Below are 20,973 nucleotides of genomic sequence, written 5' to 3' on the forward strand. Positions count from 1 at the left end.
TCTGTGCGGCTGCATGCTGTGGAGGGGAGGAGGGGGATGCTGCTGCAGTATCTTATTCTGTTTCTGTGAGGCTGCATGCTGTAGTAGGGAGGAGGGGGATGCTGCTGCAGTATCTTATTCTGTTTCTGTGAGGCTGCATGCTGTAGTAGGGAGGGGGATGGTGCTGCAGTATCTTATTCTGTTTCTGTGAGGCTGCATGCTGAGGAGGGGAGGAGGGGGATGCTGCTGCAGTATCTTATTCTGTTTCTGTGTGGCTGCATGCTGTGGAGGGGAGGAGGGGGATGCTGCTGCAGTATCTTATTCTGTGTCTGTGAGGCTGCATGCTGTGGTAGGGGAAGAGGGGGATGCTGCTGCAGAATCTTATTCTGTGTCTGTGCGGCTGCATGCTGAGGAGGGAAGGAGGGGAATGCTGCTGCAGTATCATACTCTGTGTCTGTGCGGCTGCATGCTGAGGAGGGGAGGAGGGGAATGCTGCTGCAGTATCTTATTCTGTGTCTGTGCGGCTGCATGCTGTGGAGGGGAGGAGGGGGATGCTGCTGCAGTATCATACTCTGTGTCTGTGCGGCTGCATGCTGAGGAGGGGAGGAGGGGGATGCTGCTGCAGTATCTTACTCTGTGTCTGTGCGGCTGCATGCTGAGGAGGGGAGGAGGGGAATGCTGCTGCAGTATCTTATTCTGTGTCTGTGCGGCTGCATGCTGTGGAGGGGAGGAGGGGGATGCTGCTGCAGTATCATACTCTGTGTCTGTGCGGCTGCATGCTGTGGAGGGGAGGAGGGGGATGCTGCTGCAGTATCTTATTCTGTTTCTGTGAGGCTGCATGCTGTAGTAGGGAGGAGGGGGATGCTGCTGCAGTATCTTATTCTGTGTCTGTGCGGCTGCATGTTGAGGAGGGGAGGAGGGGGATGCTGCTGCAGTATCTTACTCTGTGTCTGTGCGGCTGCATGCTGTGGTAGGGGAAGAGGGGGATGCTGCTGCAGAATCTTATTCTGTGTCTGTGCGGCTGCATGCTGTGGAGGGGAGGAGGGGGATGCTGCTGCAGTATCTTATTCTGTTTCTGTGAGGCTGCATGCTGTAGTAGGGAGGAGGGGGATGCTGCTGCAGTATCTTATTCTGTTTCTGTGAGGCTGCATGCTGTAGTAGGGAGGAGGGGGATGCTGCTGCAGTATCTTATTCTGTTTCTGTGAGGCTGCATGCTGTAGTAGGGAGGAGGGGGATGCTGCTGCAGTATCTTATTCTGTTTCTGTGTGGCTGCATGCTGTGGAGGGGAGGAGGGGGATGCTGCTGCAGTATCTTATTCTGTGTCTGTGAGGCTGCATGCTGTGGTAGGGGAAGAGGGGGATGCTGCTGCAGAATCTTATTCTGTGTCTGTGCGGCTGCATGCTGAGGAGGGAAGGAGGGGAATGCTGCTGCAGTATCATACTCTGTGTCTGTGCGGCTGCATGCTGAGGAGGGGAGGAGGGGGATGCTGCTGCAGTATCTTACTCTGTGTCTGTGCGGCTGCATGCTGAGGAGGGGAGGAGGGGAATGCTGCTGCAGTATCTTATTCTGTGTCTGTGCGGCTGCATGCTGTGGAGGGGAGGAGGGGGATGCTGCTGCAGTATCATATTCTGTGTCTGTGCGGCTGCATGCTGTGGAGGGGAGGAGGGGGATGCTGCTGCAGTATCTTATTCTGTTTCTGTGAGGCTGCATGCTGTAGTAGGGAGGAGGGGGATGCTGCTGCAGTATCTTATTCTGTGTCTGTGCGGCTGCATGCTGAGGAGGGGAGGAGGGGAATGCTGCTGCAGTATCATACTCTGTGTCTGTGCGGCTGCATGCTGAGGAGGGGAGGAGGGGGATGCTGCTGCAGTATCTTACTCTGTGTCTGTGCGGCTGCATGCTGTGGAGGGGAGGAGGGGGATGCTGCTGCAGTATCTTATTCTGTTTCTGTGAGGCTGCATGCTGTAGTAGGGAGGAGGGGGATGCTGCTGCAGTATCTTATTCTGTTTCTGTGAGGCTGCATGCTGAGGAGGGAAGGAGGGGAATGCTGCTGCAGTATTTAATTCTGTGTCTGTGCGGCTGCATGCTGAGGAGGGGAGGAGGGGAATGCTGCTGCAGTATCATACTCTGTGTCTGTGCGGCTGCATGCTGAGGAGGGGAGGAGGGGGATGCTGCTGCAGTATCTTACTCTGTGTCTGTGCGGCTGCATGCTGTGGAGGGGAGGAGGGGGATGCTGCTGCAGTATCTTATTCTGTTTCTGTGAGGCTGCATGCTGAGGAGGGGAGGAGGGGGATGCTGCTGCAGTATCTTACTCTGTGTCTGTGCGGCTGCATGCTGTGGAGGGGAGGAGGGGGATGCTGCTGCAGTATCTTATTCTGTTTCTGTGAGGCTGCATGCTGTAGTAGGGAGGAGGGGGATGCTGCTGCAGTATCTTATTCTGTGTCTGTGCGGCTGCATGCTGAGGAGGGGAGGAGGGGAATGCTGCTGCAGTATCATACTCTGTGTCTGTGCGGCTGCATGCTGAGGAGGGGAGCAGGGGGATGCTGCTGCAGTATCTTACTCTGTGTCTGTGCGGCTGCATGCTGTGGAGGGGAGGAGGGGGATGCTGCTGCAGTATCTTATTCTGTTTCTGTGAGGCTGCATGCTGTAGTAGGGAGGAGGGGGATGCTGCTGCAGTATCTTATTCTGTGTCTGTGCGGCTGCATGCTGTGGTAGGGGAGGAGGGGGATGCTGCTGCAGTATCTTATTCTGTTTCTGTGAGGCTGCATGCTGTGGTAGGGGAGGAGGGGGATGCTGCTGCAGTATCTTATTCTGTTTCTGTGTGGCTGCATGCTGTGGAGGGGAAGACAGGGATGCTGCTGCAGTATCTTAATCTGTGTCTGTGCGGCTGCATGCTGTGGAGGGGAGGAGGGGGATGCTGCTGCAGTATCTTATTCTGTGTCTGTGCGGCTGCATGCTGTGGGAGGGGAGGAGGGGGATGCTGCTGCAGTATCTTACTCTGTGTCTGTGCAGCTGCATGCTGTGGAGGGGAGGAGGGGGATGCTGCTGCAGTATCTTATTCTGTGTCTGTGCAGCTGCATGCTGTGGAGGGGAGGAGGGGGATGCTGCTGTAGTATCTTACTCTGTGTCTGTGCAGCTGCATACTGTGGAGGGGAGGAGGGGGATGCTGCTGCAGTATCTTACTCTGTGTCTGTGCAGCTGCATGCTGTGGAGGGGAGGAGGGGGATGCTGCTGCAGTATCTTATTCTGTGTCTGTGCAGCTGCATGCTGTGGAGGGGAGGAGGGGGATGCTGCTGCAGTATCTTACTCTGTGTCTGTGCGGCTGCATGCTGAGGAGGGGAGGAGGGGAATGCTGCTGCAGTATCTTATTCTGTGTCTGTGCAGCTGCATGCTGTGGAGGGGAGGAGGGGGATGCTGCTGCAGTATCTTATTCTGTGTCTGTGCAGCTGCATGCTGTGGAGGGGAGGAGGGGGATGCTGCTGCAGTATCTTACTCTGTGTCTGTGCGGCTGCATGCTGTGGGAGGGGAGGAGGGGGATGCTGCTGCAGTATCTTACTCTGTGTCTGTGCAGCTGCATGCTGTGGGAGGGGAGGAGGGGGATGCTGCTGCAGTATCTTATTCTGTGTCTGTGCAGCTGCATGCTGTGGAGGGGAGGAGGGGGATGCTGCTGCAGTATCTTACTCTGTGCCTGTGCAGCTGCATGCTGTGGAGGGGAGGAGGGGGATGCTGCTGTAGTATCTTACTCTGTGTCTGTGCGGCTGCATGCTGTGGGAGGGGAGGAGGGGGATGCTGCTGCAGTATCTTATTCTGTGTCTGTGCGGCTGCATGCTGTGGGAGGGGAGGAGGGGGATGCTGCTGTAGTATCTTACTCTGTGTCTGTGCAGCTGCATGCTGTGGGAGGGGAGGAGGGGGATGCTGCTGCAGTATCTTACTCTGTGTCTGTGCAGCTGCATGCTGTGGAGGGGAGGAGGGGGATGCTGCTGCAGTATCTTACTCTGTGTCTGTGCAGCTGCATGCTGTGGAGGGGAGGAGGGGGATGCTGCTGTAGTATCTTACTCTGTGTCTGTGCAGCTGCATGCTGTGGAGGGGAGGAGGGGGATGCTGCTGTAGTATCTTACTCTGTGTCTGTGCAGCTGCATGCTGTGAGAGAGGAGGTAGAGCAGCAGTAATAGCCATCTGATAATTTGTGCAAAATCTGAATAACCTTTCCTATTTAGGTTAGATATAAAAAAGATTTAGCAGATGCCTCAAGGGAATTTCTGCTTGTTATGTCGCTTGCACAAGAGTAGAAAAGAACAATCAGACAGTAAAATTCAGAACTTGATGATTCAGCGTCCATTCTCTCCCTAAAAACTTGTGTATAACCGGAAAAGAGCAGATAAGGTTGCATCACGTTATTGAGGAATTTACAGTACGTAACCCTACAACACACTGAACTACACACCCAGAAATAGAGATACACACACATCAAAGGCAAACAGCTGTCAGTAACACAAAAGACCCCACACAAATACACAAATAATCCTTCCACTGCCACTGTATACAGCGGGAGGAAGAAGACCCCAACTGTAATAAATAACACAATATACATATACTAGATGGTGGCCCGATTCTAACGCATCGGGTATTCTAGAATATGTATGCGGCCGACCGGGCGCAATTAGCAGAGCGGCGTTTAAATTTGGCGCCAAAAGCGCTTATTGGTTACGGCCGGCAACCGCGACCAATCAGCAAAACGGTGTTTAAATTTGGCGGCAATATCGGTGATTGGTCGCGGGTGGCGGCCGCGACCAATCAGCGAACCGTGTTAGTGAGGACTGGAGAGCGTGTTTAAATTTGGCGCCAAAATCGCTGATTAGTCGCGACCAATCAACAGAGCGTTGTTTAAATTTTGCGCCAATCTCGCTGATTGGTCGCGGTCGGCTGGCGGTCGCGACCAATCAGCAGAGCGTTGTTTAAATCTGGCGCCAATCTCGCTGATTGGTCGCGGTCGGCTGGCGTCCGCGACCAATCAGCACAGCAGTGTTTAAATGTGTTGGCAAGATCGCTGATTGGTCGCGGACGCTGCCCACGACCAATCAGCACAGCAGTGTTTAAATGTTGCGCCAAGATCGGTGATTGGTCACGGCCGCTATTTAAATGTGGCGCCCAAATCGCGCACAGCGGTGTTTAACTTTTGCGCCAAGATCACTGATTGGTCGCGTGCGGAGAGCGCAACCAATCAGCGAATCGTATTGGTGGGGACCGGGGAGCGGAATCGTATTGGTGAGGACCGGGGAGCGCCGCTGCCTGTACGGCTACTTCCGCTGCGAGAAGCCGGGACATGAGCGGCCGCTCGCAGCAGAAGTATCCCGACCCACAGCGCCGCTCCCCGGTCCTCCCTTGACACGCTAGCCGCTGATCTCCCGACAGTAGCCGCATGGTGTTACTAAGGACTGGACATTTGTGTCCAAAATCGCTGATTGGTCGCGGGAGCTGCCAGCGATCAATCACCGATTTTGGCGCCACATTTAAACACTGCTGTGCTGATTGGTCGCGGACGCTGCCCGCGACCAATCACCGATTTGAGCGCCACATTTAAATAGTGTCCGCGACCAATCAGCACAGCAGTGTTTAAATGTGTCTGCAAGATCTGTGATTGGTCGCGGCCGCTATTTAAATGTGGCGCCCAAATCGGTGATTGGTCGTGGGCAGCGTCCGCGACCAATCAGCACAGCAGTGTTTAAATGTGGCGCCAAGATCGGTGATTGGTCGCGGACGCTATTTAAATGTGGCGCCCAAATCGGTGATTGGTCGCGGGCAGCGTCCGCGACCAATCAGCACAGCGGTGTTTAACTTTTTCGGCAAGATCAGTGATTGGTCGCGGCCGGAGACCGCGACCAATCATCGAATCGTATTGGTGAGGACCGGGGAGCGCCGCTGCCTGTGCGGCTACTTCCGCTGCTAGAAGCCGGGAGATGAGCGCCTCGCGCCGGTCATGTCCCGGCTGCATCTCCGTCCCGCAGATGGCTCCGGCGGTCGAGGTCCTTCTGTTGCTACCGGCCGGGAGATGAGCGACTGCTCGCAGCAGAAGTATCCCGACCCGCAGCGCTGCTCCCCGGTCCTCCCTAGACACCCTAGCCGCATGGATGTCAGCGGCGCCGGCGGTCGGGGTCCTTCTGTTGCTACCGGCCGGGAGATGAGCCGCTAACGGCTGCCATCTTTTTTCAGAAATCCCGCGGTGCTGATTGGCCGCTGCCAGACCAATGAGCGACGCGGGAATTCTAGTCACTCTCATTTCATCAGTCCATAAAACCTTTGAAAAATCAGTCTTAAGATATTTCTTGGCCCATTCTTGACGTTTTATCTTATGTTTCTTGTTCATAGGTGGTGGTTTTTCAGCCTTCCTTACCTTGGCCATGTCCCTGAGTATCGCTCACCTTGTGTTTTTTGATACTCTAGTAACGTTGCAGCTCTGAAATATGGCAAAACTGGTGGCAAATGGCATCTTGGCTGCTTCACGCTTGATTTTCCTCAATTCATGGGCAGTTATTTTGTGCCTTTTTTGGCCAACACGCTTCTTGCGACCCTGTTGTCTATTTGCCATGAAACGCTTGATTGCTCGGTGATCACGCTTCAAAAGTTTGGAAATTTCAAGACTGCTGCCTCCCTCTGCAAGACATCTCACAATTTTGGACTTTTCAGAGCCGTCAAATCTCTCTTCTGACCCATTTTGGCAAAGGAAAGGAAGTTGCCTAATAATTAAGCCCACCTTATATAGGGTGTTGATGTCATTAGTCAACACCCCTCCTCATTACAGAGAAGCACATCACCAGATTTACTTCATTGGTAGTTGGCTCTCAAGAATATGCAGCTTGGAGTAGGACGACATGTAGAAAAAGTATCATGTGATCAAAATACTCATTTGCCTAATAATTCTGCACGAGGCTCAGATTCCAGATGGAAGAAATCACCTGCAGATCATTGATGTCTCCTCCTGTGATTTCCATCGCTCCTTGACTTCTTGGTGGTGTAATTTCAATGTTGAGGAGTGTAGGAGACGTATACTGGTGGTCGTTATATGTCGCCTCCGTTCAGTCGCTCCTTTTAGTACTCGGATGGTGATGATTTCAGGTACAGAAGAATAATACACATAAGGTGACGTGGGCTCCATCATATTCATCTTCAGACTTGAGTAACAAGTAGAACAGGTAGCAGTGAATCAGGATGAGCCCTCAGTTTCCTTCATCATCAGAGGAAGGATTACAATGACACCTCTGTACACAGCTGATAACACCACTGATCACCTAAGGTGACGTCACAGCTCACCTGCTCCCTCTCTCTTCACAATTACCTTTGCACACGCTCATTAGATGCTTCAATACAACAGATATGGACAGGCTTAGTCCGTTGCTGCTAATGCACATGTGCATTTCCAGAAAAAAAAAGTTAAGAAGGATTTTATTTGATCTGCCATCTCTGCTTGTTCCCAAACTTTTCAATCTGCGGCTTCATTGGCCCTGGCGGCACTTCCAGTACAGTATATAGTCCTGCTGACACTGTACACACAGAAGGGATATTTTGTACAATGCCCCTTTGTGTCTGGTCCTTGTCCTGCAGGTTTGGACAGGCATCATGCTAATCTCCCGCCATTCATCCCATATTGTCCCCAAACAGCAGCCCCGGCACAAGTCCCTGTTATGGTTTCTCCTTCATCAATATCACAAGTAATTGGATGGCGCCCCCCCCCCCTCCCCCATACATGCACCCGGGAAGGTCACTGGTGATAGTAACATCTATGTCCCTTTCTTTTTGGACAGGACATAGAGAGATCGGAGATGACACCGGTCTGATGTCAGGTGCTGGTTGCACAAAATTAGGTTTCTAAGGCTGTGTCCCCCCCGATCAGGAATAGCAGCGGTGTGGACGCAGGGTAGGTGAGCTGCTATTCCTGATCGTGGGCGCGCAACCAAAAAAGCCCCCGAACATCGAGGACAAAGGACGTCATAAAGGTGACAGAGATCTGTGATGAGTCCTGCACATGTAATAAGGAGGACACTAAGATAACCCAGGACAGGAGACAAGAGCCATAAAGCGTGACGGCCTGAGCATCACAACCTCCCGACAATCCAACACAGTCTGGTGGGGGGGAACAATCGGCTCCATATTTCGGGAGACACATCAAACTTAAAGGGAAGATATTATCAGAAAATAAACTCTTGTTTTTGAGAGCTACATGTTTTTTTCTTTCAATATCATGATCTTCACAAGGAAAAAACTAAAACAGTATTATTATAATTTTCACACTGGGAATTGTTTAGACTTTCTGTCCCCTTATCGAGAGTTTTCAGAAGACTTCTTATCAGCAGAGGCAGGATTATAATGACAATGATTTCAGTAATGGCGCTATACACAGCTAATAATACAGGATACACTAATCACAATAGGTGATGTCACAGCTCACCTCCTCTTCCTCCTGTAGAATGACTGATAACACCTCTATATACAGTAGATAACACAGGATCCACCATTCACAATAGGTGATGTCACAGCTCACCTCCTCCTCTTGTATAATGACTGATAACACCTCTATATACAGTAGATAACACAGGATCCACCATTCACAATAGGTGATGTCACAGCTCACCTCCTCCTGTACAATGACTGATAACACCTCTGTATACAGTGGATAACACAGGATCCACTATTCACAATAGCTGATGTCACAGCTCACCTCCTCCTCTTCCTCCTGTACAATGACTGATAACACCTCTATATACAGTAGATAACACAGGATCCACCATTCACAATAGGTGATGTCACAGCTCACCTCCTCCTCTTGTACAATGACTGATAACACCTCTATATACAGTAGATAACACAGGATCCACCATTCACAATAGGTGATGTCTCAGCTCACCTCCTCCTCCTGTACAATGACTGATAACACCTCTATATACAGTAGATAACACAGGATCCACCATTCACAACAGGTGATGTCACAGCTCACGACCTCCTCCTGTACAATGACTGATAACACCTCTATATACAGTAGATAACACAGGATCCACCATTCACAATAGGTGATGTCACAGCTCACCTCCTCCTCTTGTACAATGACTGATAACACCTCTATATACAGTAGATAACACAGGATCCATCATTCACAATAGGTGATGTCACAGCTCACCACCTCCTCCTCCTGTACAATGACTGATAACACCTCTATATACAGTAGATAACACAGGATCCACCATTCACAATAGGTGATGTCACAGCTCACCTCCTCATCTTGTACAATGACTGATAACACCTCTATATACAGTAAATAACACAGGATCCACCATTCACAATAGATGATATCATAGCTCACCTCCTCCTCCTCCTGTACAATGACTGATAACACCTCTATATACAGTAGATAACACAGGATCCACCATCCACAATAGGTGATATCACAGCTCACCTCCTCCTGTATAATGACTGATAACACCTCTATATACAGGAGATAACAGAGGATCCACCATTCACAATAGGTGATGTCACAGCTCACCTCCTCCTCCTGTACAATGACTGATAACACCTCTATATACAGTAGATAACACCGGATCCACCATTCACAATAGGTGATGTCACAGCTCACCTCCTCCTCCTGTACAATGACTGATAACACCTCTATATACGGTAGATAACACCGGATCCACCATTCACAATAGGTGATGTCACAGCTCACCTCCTCATCTTATACAATGACTGATAACACCTCTATATACAGTAAATAACACAGGATCCACCATTCACAATAGATGATATCATAGCTCACCTCCTCCTCCTCCTGTACAATGACTGATAACACCTCTATATACAGTAGATAACACAGGATCCACCATCCACAATAGGTGATATCACAGCTCACCTCCTCCTGTATAATGACTGATAACACCTCTATATACAGGAGATAACACAGGATTCACCATTCACAATAGGTGATGTCACAGCATACCTCCTCCTCCTTCCTTCACAACAAGCTTTGCACATGCTGATTAGATGTAATATTTTCATGTAGCGTTTAAATCATTTCACCATGCAATGCTCACAAATAACTGCGGCATTTCGGTAATACCACTTTACAGTGCCACGTTGTACTCCTATATATTGCATAAATAATACAGTGCCTATTGAAATACTGCCATAATATACATAAATAATTACACTATATAATGGCAACAAAAAAACTGCAATTCTGTACAATAAAGATATTGCCACTGTACAATTTTCACAATACACTGATACTGTACATACGTAATACCATTATACAAAGCTAATATAATACTGCCATACTATAATAATAATAATAATAATAATAGTTTATTTTTATAGCGCCAACATATTCCGCAGCACTTTACAAATTTTAGGGGGGACTTATACAGACAATACAGAATAAGCATATCTCATATCGAACGGAGTGAGGGCCCTGCTCGCGAGCTTACAGTCTATGAGGAAGTGGGGGAGACACAAAAGGTAAAAAGTACATATATTGTATAATGCAGCCTTGATATACTGAATAGGATAAATAATAATACATGGACTGGTCGCCAGCCAGTATGTGTGCAGTCCTGACAGAGGCTTTTATGTGCATGGTTGGTTTGAACCCGAAGTTGAAGAAGATTTTAATATGGGGGAAAGCTGGGATGGACAGAGTGTGTTTAGGTGATACGCCAGTCTAAAGAAATGTGTTTTTAGGGTTCGCTTGAAACTGTGGGTATTGGGAATTAATCGAACTGTCCTGGGTAGTGCATTCCAAAGAATTGGCGCAGCACGCGAGAAATCTTGGAGACGGGAGTGGGAAGTTCGGATTATGGAGGATTTTAGTTTCAAGTCATTTGCAGAACGGAGGGCACGTGTAGGGTGGTAGACTGAGACAAGGGAGGAGATGTAGGGGGGTACTGAAGCATGGAGCGCTTTGTGGGTAAGCGTGATAAGTTTAAAACGAACTCTATATTGGATGGGCAACCAATGCAATGACTGGCACAGGGAAGAGGCATCTGAGTAGCGGTTGGCGAGGAATATGATCCTGGCTGCTGCGTTCAGGACGGATTGGAGAGGGGAGAGTTTAGTAAGAGGGAGACCGATTAGTAGAGCGTTGCAATAGTCAAGACGAGAATGAATAAGAGCGACAGTAAGAGTTTTTGCCGAGTCAAAGGTGAGAAAAGTCCTGATTCTTGAGATGTTTTTGAGGTGTAGATGACATGAACGAGCGAGTGATTTGATGTGAGGAGTGAAAGAAAGATCTGAATCAAAAATGACCCCAAGACAGCGGGCTTGTAGCTGGGGAGTAATGGTTGAGCCACAAACGGAGATGGCAATATCGGGCACAGGTAGATTAATGGAGGGAGGAAAGACGAGTAGTTCAGTTTTTGACAGATTCAGTTTTAGGTAGAGGGAGGACATAATGTTAGACACAGCAGAAAGACAATCACTGGTCTTTTGTAGTAATGCAGGGGTGATGTCCGGAGCAGAGGTGTATAATTGGGTGTCATCAGCATAGAGATGGTACTGAAAACCGAATCTACTGATTGTTTGTCCAATAGGAGCGGTGTATAAGGAGAAAAGAAGGGGGCCTAGGACTGATCCTTGAGGAACCCCGACAGTAAGAGGAAGTAGAGAGGAGGAGGAGCCGGCAAAAGACACAGAGAAGGAGCGGTCAGAGAGATAAGAGGAGAACCAGGAGAGAACCGTGTCCTTGAGGCCAATAGTGCGGAGCATAGTGAGGAGGAGCTGGTGATCCACAGTGTCAAATGCTGCAGAGAGATCCAGGAGAATCAGCAGGGAGTAGTGACCATTAGATTTAGCTGTTAGTAGATCATTAGAGACTTTAGTGAGGGCAGTTTCAGTAGAATGTAAAGAGCGGAAACCAGATTGTAAAGGGTCAAGAAGAGAGTTGTCTGAGAGATAGCGGATTAGACGGGAGTGGACCAGGCGTTCCAGGAGTTTAGAGATAAAGGGAAGATTGGAAACAGGTCTGTAGTTGGCCGTGCAGTTCTGGTCGAGGGATGGTTTTTTAAGTAATGGTTGTATGCTGGCGTGTTTAAAAGAAGAGGGAAAGATACCAGATGAGAGGGAAAGGTTGAAAATTTTAGTTAGGTGAGAGGTGACAGCTGGAGCAAGGGACTGAAGGAGATGTGAGGGAATAGGGTCGCTGGTGCAGGTGGTAGGGCGAGAAGATGCAAGGAGCCTGATCACTTCATCTTCCGTGACTGGTTCGAAGTCAGAAAATGAGCAAGATACAATGTGGCGGGGGGGAGCATGCATAACATTTGGGGATTGGGAGAAAATTTCCTGTCGGATATGGTCAATTTTTTCTTTGAAATAGTTAGCCAGATCGTCAGCGCTGAGGTCGGTGGTCGGGGCCTGTGCTGTTTGATTGAGGAGAGAATGAAACGTGTCAAAGAGTCGTTTAGGATTATTGGAAAGTGAGATGATGAGGTTGTTAAAGTAGGTTTGTTTGGAGAGGTGAAGGGCAGAGTTATATGTTTTCAGCATAAATTTATAGTGGAGGAAATCTTCGGGCAGATTTGATTTTCTCCACAGCCGTTCAGCGCACCTGGAGTACCTCTGGAGAAGACGTGTTTGAGGCGTGTGCCAGGGTTGTCGCCGTCTATGCCGAATTGTTCTTTGTGTAGGAGGTGCGGCTTCATCCAGGGCGCATAGCATTATTTTGTTATAATGCTTCAATGCAGATTCAGGACATGAGAGGGAGGAGATTGGAGCCAATGATGATTGCAACCTTTTTATAAATTTCTGGGTGTTAATGGCGCGTAAATTTCTATAAGTGTGGACGGTGGGAGTGTCTTGAGTAGAGTCACAGTTCTTGACAGAGAATGAAAGAAGATTATGGTCAGAGAGTGGAAGGGGAGAGTTAGTAAAGTCATGTACTGAGCAAAGCCGGGAGAAGATCAGGTCCAATGTGTTCCCGTCTTCATGTGTAGGAGAATTAGCAAGCTGTGAAAGGCCGAAGGAGGAGGTTAATGATAAAAGATGCGTGGCAGATGGGGAAAGAGGATCGCCAATTGGGATGTTAAAGTCTCCCATGATTATCGTGGGGATGTCGCAGGATAGAAAATTTGTAAGCCAGGCAGCAAAGTGATCCAGGAATTGACGGAGGGGACCTGGGGGGCGATAGACAACCGCCACTCGCAGGGAGAAGGGCCGGTAGAGTCTGACTGTGTGGGCCTCAAAGGACGGGAAGATAAGGGAGGGTACAGGGGGGATAACCTGAAAAGTACATTTTGTTGAAAGAAGCAGACCAACACCTCCACCTGATCTGTTGTCAGGTCGTGGGGTATGAGAGAAATGTAGGCCACCATAGGAGAGAGCTGCAGCGGCAGTGGTGTCCGACTGCTGGATCCAGGTTTCAGTGAGAGCCAGAAGGTTGAGGGAATTAGAGAGGAAAAAGTCATGGATGTAAGAGAGTTTATTACAAGCTGAGCGTGCATTCCAAAGGGCACAGTTGAATGAGACAGAAGATATGCAGGGAATATTAATGAGATTAGCAGGGTTTCTGAATGTAACAGGGAAAGAGTTAGTGTTATTATTACTGGAGGGTCCTGGGTTGGGAGAAATATCACCTGCGACTAATAGAAGGAAGATACAGAGAGTGTATATATAGCACAACTCTACACTACTATACAATTCCCACATAACACAGGGATACTGTACATGTATAATACCACTATATAATGCCCATGAAATACTGACGTTCAGTGAATCGCATGATGCTGCCATATACTGAACTCGTAACAATGTCCTACAGTGCCCCAATATTATTGATACATAGTGTCCATAAATTATCATACACAGGTTACAGTAGACTAAAAGTAGGTCCAAAAATAATGCAAATTCCCACAACTGCCATAATATATTTCAGCCCAGGTCCTGAGCGAAGAGTCTCTTCCCAAGTCAGTAGATTGTCAGCTTATGAGGACAATGTGCCAAACCCATGCCGATCTCTTCATCCAATACAAGCAAAACAGCACATACCAATTTAAGGACAACGAACAGCTAAAGCCGCTGATCTTCCAACGCACAGGAAAAGGTTATACTGTACATTTGCAAAGCAACTACAAGTCTCAGCAAGTCCAACAGTCAGATACGGCCCACCCTAAGAGAATAATAGCTCACCTTTAGAAACCGTCTGGGATGAAGTACACTGCGCATTAGTGAAAATGTTTCCGGATACCAATGTTTATCAGTATATGCAAAAAACAAAAGATCTCCGGCTTTTGAGAGGTCTACATTATTAATTAATATCTCAATAGTCTATAAAAGCATAAAAACATAACAATTAAAAACCAACACTGGCAACAAAGCTGAATAATACACAGCAGAGAGGCAAAATAAATGGCGCCTTACCGTTCACCTAAATCTGCGGTCTTCAACTCCTAGTACATGGTGCCAAAGAAAATTCTATCAAAACTCTTATTATCTAGTTTACAAAGTACAGGTCAGTCTATCACTTATAGAGGGTCACTATGGTAATCTACAGAATCATTCTGCTGTTTCCACCAACTGTCACGTGATCCTGGAAAAAGCCGAAACCCCTCCATCTAGAGAGCTAGGCATGGGCGGTATTTTAGTTACATGATTCATTATTATTCCATCCGCTGGCCATGTATTTTGTAAGGGGCTGGTAGTCTTTACCACTGATGACTAAAGAAATTCTGGAGTTGACATAATCACGTGACTGTTAGTAAAATGGCAGAATGATGCAGATTATTACCTGAGTGACCGATTTTAGGGTCACATGTTTGAACCTGTTAAGTGTGAGGATTGTACATATACAACTTATACTGTATGTAAATTCCTTCATTTCAGGTGCCGACCTCTCTTATAATAATTGTATATCATCATTTTAATTTCTCCAGAGCACCAGGCCTGCTTCCAGCCTTGGAAGAATGGAAAATGTTCCCAATGAATAAATTAGCCTGACTAGGCATGTACTTCGTACCCATTGCGGTGCCCTAAAGCTGATAAAAAAAATGTATATTACAAAGAAAAATTTTTGCTTGTCAATATATATTTAATGACTTCTAAGAAAAAGCCAGTATGTTCTTGCTGCAACTGGTTCTACACAGGACCTTTCAGCTTGCATTTATAGTTTGATGGTCTATATTTGCGTATAGAGAAATGACATTCCAAGTCACCCAGACCCAAAAATGTTTCACTTCTACATTTTCTAAAATTTCTGAATTTGTTTGATATCTGTTAGCTTTCACAGAAAACTACACATGAGCTGGGAAATAACTATACAGTAAAAGGAAGCAGCAACTGTGTTGGGTCACAACACTGTTGATTAAAAGGGTCAATATAATGGCTGACTGATAACATTCTGGCAACCAAGTTGGATAATACACATCTAAGTTACAACATTAATGAAGCTTTACTTCTGTGAATGCAGGTAAACATTTTTTTTGCAGCTGCCTAGTAATCCTTTGTGCCACTGTCCGGTCTAACACTTTTAATCTTGTTTGTCTGAGTTATGATTATCAGACTTATAGGGGTTGTTTCCAAAAAACAACAAACTGATGAGCAAAATGGTAACACCGTTTTGATCTTTTGACTTTCAGGCTCCATATCTCACCATCCACTAATGATCCGAATGTGAGACTCCCATCATTTTATAGACAATCATCTTGGTTATCTCATACATAACTTTGACTTGTGACTATTTAGCACATTATTAGTTATGTAGATTCTCGTCATGTCACTGCATTGTTACTGTTTTGCTCCTGCTGGATAAATCCTTTTCTTCCTGTTACTACAAATTACTACCTGGTCTCACATTCCCTAATAGCTCAGTGTGTAACTAGGTTGATTCCCAAGTGAAGGGTCACTGGTTCAAATCGAGGAGCAGTCATGAAGAAGATTTCCCAAGAAAAGAGAAGCAGCAGCATCCAGATCATCGTTGGTGGTCTCTCGGCCAAGAAAATTTCCAAACTGCATCATGTGAGCGCCATGACAGGTGGAAGAATACAAAAAGCCAGGAGGTGGACATCCAGGCAAAGTATCAGAGGCAACAAGTCGGCTCATCACAAGGTCTATCAGTTCTGGAGCAACAAACACGGCAGTGGAGGCTGTGCCCCCACATAATGCCACATGCAGGCTATTCCCCCCAAATAATGCCCCATGCAGGATGTCACCACCCCCTTATAATGCCCCATGCGGATGTCACCACCCCCTTATAATGCTCCATGCAGGATGTTATCCCCCATATAATGCCCAATACAGGATGTCACCCCCCCCCTTATAATGCCCCATGCAGGATGTCACCTCTCCCCCCATATAATGCCCCATGCAGGATGTCACCTCTCCCCCCATAAAATGCCCTATGCAGGATATCACCTCTCCCCCCATATAATGTCCCATGCAGGATGTCACCTCTCCCCCATATAATGCCCCATGCAGGATGTCACCTCTCCCCCCATATAATGCCCCATGCAGGATGTCACCTCTCCCCCCATAAAATGCCCTATGCAGGATATCACCTCTCCCCCCATATAATGTCCCATGCAGGATGTCACCTCTCCCCCATATAATGCCCCATGCAGGATGTCACCTCTCCCCCCATATAATGCCCCATGCAGGATGTCACCTCTCCCCCATATAATGCCCCATGCAGGATGTCACCTCTCCCCCCATATAATGCCCCATGCAGGATGTCACCTCTCCCCCCATATAATGCCCCATGCAGGATGTCACCTCTCCCCCATATAATGCCCCATGCAGGATGTCACCTCTCCCCCCATATAATACCCCATGCAGGATGTCACCTTTCCCCCCATATAATACCCCATGCAGGATGTCACCTCTCCCCCCATATAATGCCCCATGCAGGATGTCACCTCTCCCTCCATATAATGCCCCATGCAGGATGTCACTTCTGCCTCATATAATGCCCCATGCCTCCATTTATTTAAAAAAAATAATCAATTACTCACCTCACTTCTCACCTGCTGCCGCTGCTCCGGACTCCTCACCAGCGCCGGCGTCTTCCCGCTCTGCACTGTGACGGCTCAGGAGAGATGTAAAGACGTCACCGCGCCCTCTGATATGAGACGTCACAGTGCAGCAGCCTCGGAAGATGCAGGACCTGCTGTGGAGGTACGGGGAGAGGTAAGTATTGTACCGCCGGCTGCCGGGGCATTGGGGATGCGGGGGAGGGGGTGACGCTGGCACCGCTCTCCTCCACCCATAACGCGGCGGAGTGCCCGACGGCGAGTGGGCCCCCCTGTCTGCTCAGGGCCCCGGCACTTGCCCGGGTGCTGAAGCCAGGTCTGAGTGGAGGTGACATATTACGTATGCTTTTTAATAGTGAGATCACAGAAAATCCATGCCAGCACTGTGCAACTCATATTACACAAGTCTGGAATGGTGCCCGGAAAAAGATGAAGAAGCCTCAACCTCAATATCGTCATAAGAAGTGTTGGTTCGAGTTTGCAAAAAAGTATGAAAAGTGAACAGTAGAAGGTTGGAAACAGGTGATTTGGAGCGATGAGAAGAAGGTAAATAGATGAGGATCTGATGGGTCTGGAAGAAACAAGGGAAAAAGGGGCTAACGGATCGAAAAATTGAAGGAACTGTCAAGTTCGGTGTAGTAAGCCTGATGATATGAGGTTGTTTCACAGACAAAGGCGTTCGGTAGTTGACCAGGATCGATGGTGATCTCAATACTGAGCTATATGTGAGTATCCTACAAGACGAGTTACTTCGTTCACTCAAGTACTATGGGTATGAAAAGGACGACATAGTTTTCCAGCAGGACAACGACCAGAAAGATACGTGGAGATTGGAGGAGAAATGGTTCAGTGACAATGAAGTATAAGCGCTGGATTGGCCCCCACAGTCCCCAGATCTCAACCCAATCCAACACTTGTGGGTAGAGTTGAAGAAAAAGCTGTATACATACCCAAGTGAGTCGACCAGTATGGATCAACTCTGGGAAGATGTAGAAGAGACCCGGGATCAGATGTCAATAAAGACTTGCTTGAATCTGGTCGAGAGCAAGAAGGATTGGGGCAGTGGTGAACGCCAAAGGTGGATTTACAAAATACTGACAAAATTTTCCAAAAATAAAATTTTGAATTTTAGGAGCAAAGCAGTAACAATGCAGCGACATGAGAAGAATCTGCAGAACTAATCGTATCTTAAATTGCTGCAAGTCACATTTATGTATGAGATAGCCAAGAAGATCGTCTGTAAAATGATGGTCGTCTCACGTGCGATGCACAGATGGTGAGATATGGAGCCTGAAAGTCACAAGTTTGACAGCCTATATCCGCACTTGTCCTGAGAACAGCACACCCAAAGCTCTTTGTGTGAATGGAGCTGTATTGAGCACGTGTGACCACCACTGCTATAGAGGATTTAGCCGTTTGCAGTTTGTATAGCGGTATGTGCCCTTTTATTGGCATTGTACGGGATCAGAGGGGGTTTGGCACATTTAAAAAAAAAATACCGTCCACCAAAGATTACAATGTATAATTATGGGAACGTCCACTTCACAGGTATATATAATTCATCTAAGATACATCAGGATAGCGGTGTAAGCTGGATGGTGACTCGAGGCGCCATTTATTTTGCTTAATTGCTGTTCTTGAATTTTAATGGATTTTACTTGTCTTTAAGGTTATTTTTTTTCTGCTTTTAAGACTTTCTGAAATATGAAATATTAATGTAAGATGTATCGAGAGCCGGATATTTTGCATTTCTTGTAAATCGGAAATAGGGTATAGATGTAACATTAAGATCTCACCGAGAAGTAGAATAACGCGATGGGACTTGTAGTCCCACAACAATTACACATCTAATACACAACCAAACTCTCAGTATTCTTAAAGGAGCTGAGAAAAAATCCAATACAAGAAGTAACAAGAAACAAGAGCCGCCACCAAATTGTATCAGAGACGGTCACCTACATACAAGGCACAGACTTACCCAAGAAAGATCCAGGTCCGGGTTCTTAACTCTCTTCTCAGACTTCAGTAGACGACATGTCTGCCCAGGAAAGTGTCCATCAGCCCTGGATCCAAAGTCTAGAGGAGAATAAGGACTGCCTGACGCTCACTACTGGCCCAGGCTCGTCCTCCTCCTCTCACTACAACTAATACCTAGTAAAAGAGTGTGGGTGGGAGGAAGAGGAGCTGGGAGTGACTGGGTGAGACTCCAGGCATACAGCAAACATATCCAGCACCGAGTACAGTGACACCCCACACAGCTCTCCAGATAGTCAGCAGGGGCAAGATATGGCCAATCAAGATTACAAGACAAAGTCAATCTCAGATAAAGTATTCCACTACATGATAGCACAAGAATATAACTACTATAATACTGCTCCCTATCTACCAGAATATAACTACTAAAATACTGCCCCCTATGTACAAGAATATAACTACTATAATACTGCCCCCTATCTACCAGAATATAACTACTATAATACTGCCCCCTATGTGCAAGACTATAACTATTATAATACTGCCCCTATGTACAAGAATATAACTACTATAATACTGCCCCCTATGTACAAGAATAAAACTACTATAATACTGCCCCTATGTACAAGAATATAACTACTATAATACTGCCCCTATGTACAAGAATATAACTACAATAATACTGACCCCTATGTACAAGAATATAACTACTATAATACTGCTCCTATGTACAAGAATATAACTACTATAATACTGCTCCCTATGTACAAGAATATAACTACTATAATACTGCCCCTATGTACAAGAATATAACTACTATAATACTGCCCCCTATGTGCAAGAATATAACTACTATAATACTGCCCCCTATGTACAAGACTATAACTACTATAATACTGCCCCTATGTACAAGAATATAACTACTATAATACTGCCCCCTATGTACAAGAATATAACTACTATAATACTGCTCCCTATGTACAAGAATATAACTACTATAATACTGCTCCCTATGTACAAGAATATAACTACTATAATACTGCCCCTATGTACAAGAATATAACTACTATAATACTGCCCCCTATGTACAAGACTATAACTACTATAATACTGCCCCCTATGTACAGGAATATAACTACTATAATACTGCTGCTATGTACAAGAGTATAACTACTATAATACTGCCCCCTATGTGCAAGACTATAACTACTATAATACAGCCCCTATGTACAAGAATATAACTACTATAATAATGCCCCCTATGTACAGGAATATAACTACTATAATACTGCTCCTATGTACAAGAGTATAACTACTATAATACTGCCCCCTATGTGCAAGACTATAACTACTATAATACTGCCCCTATGTACAAGAATATAACTACTATAATACTGCTCCTATGTACAAGAATATAACTACTATAATACTGCCCCCTATGTGCAAGACTATAACTACTATAATACTGCCCCTATGTACAAGAATATAACTACTATAATACTGCCCCCTATGTACAAGAATAAAACTACTATAATACTGCCCCTATGTACAAGAATATAACTACTATAATACTGCCCCCTATGTACAAGAATATAACTACTATAATACTGCTCCCTATGTACAAGAATATAACTACTATAATACTGCTCCTATGTACAAGAATATAACTACTATAATACTGCCCCCTATGTACAAGAATATAACTACTATAATACTGCCCCCTATGTACAAGAATATAACTACTATAATACTGCCCCTATGTACAAGAATATAACTACTATAATACTGCTCCCTATCTACCAGAATATAACTACTATAATACTGCCCCCTATATACAGGAATATAACTACTATAATACTGCCCCCTATGTACAAGAATATAACTACTATAATACTGCTCCTATGCACAAGAATATAACTACTATAATACTGCCCCCTATGTACAAGAATATAACTACTATAATACTGCCCCCTATGTACAAGAATATAACTACTATAATACTGCCCCTATGTACAAGAATATAACTACT

General features: G+C 46.5%; 1 protein-coding gene across 3 annotated transcripts in view; it reads right to left on the minus strand.

Moving 5' to 3' along the window:
* P2RY2 (purinergic receptor P2Y2) overlaps positions 1-20,973 on the minus strand; it is a 284,868-nt gene that overhangs the window by 83,073 nt on the left and 180,822 nt on the right. The window contains exon 1 of one of the 3 annotated variants that reach the window (XM_073661296.1): positions 18,949-19,197. The exons of 1 other annotated variant lie outside the window; for it this stretch is intronic. The gene's annotated coding sequence lies outside the window, so the exon portion shown is untranslated. Of the gene's footprint in view, positions 1-18,948; positions 19,198-20,973 lie in introns of those variants that run through there. One more of the 3 variants, XM_073661293.1, reaches the window with a different exon arrangement.

This window comes from Phyllobates terribilis, unplaced genomic scaffold, assembly GCF_046119375.1.
Source record: "Phyllobates terribilis strain yellow unplaced genomic scaffold, ASM4611937v1 Scaffold_2__4_contigs__length_985480577, whole genome shotgun sequence".
Classification (NCBI taxonomy): domain Eukaryota; kingdom Metazoa; phylum Chordata; class Amphibia; order Anura; family Dendrobatidae; genus Phyllobates; species Phyllobates terribilis.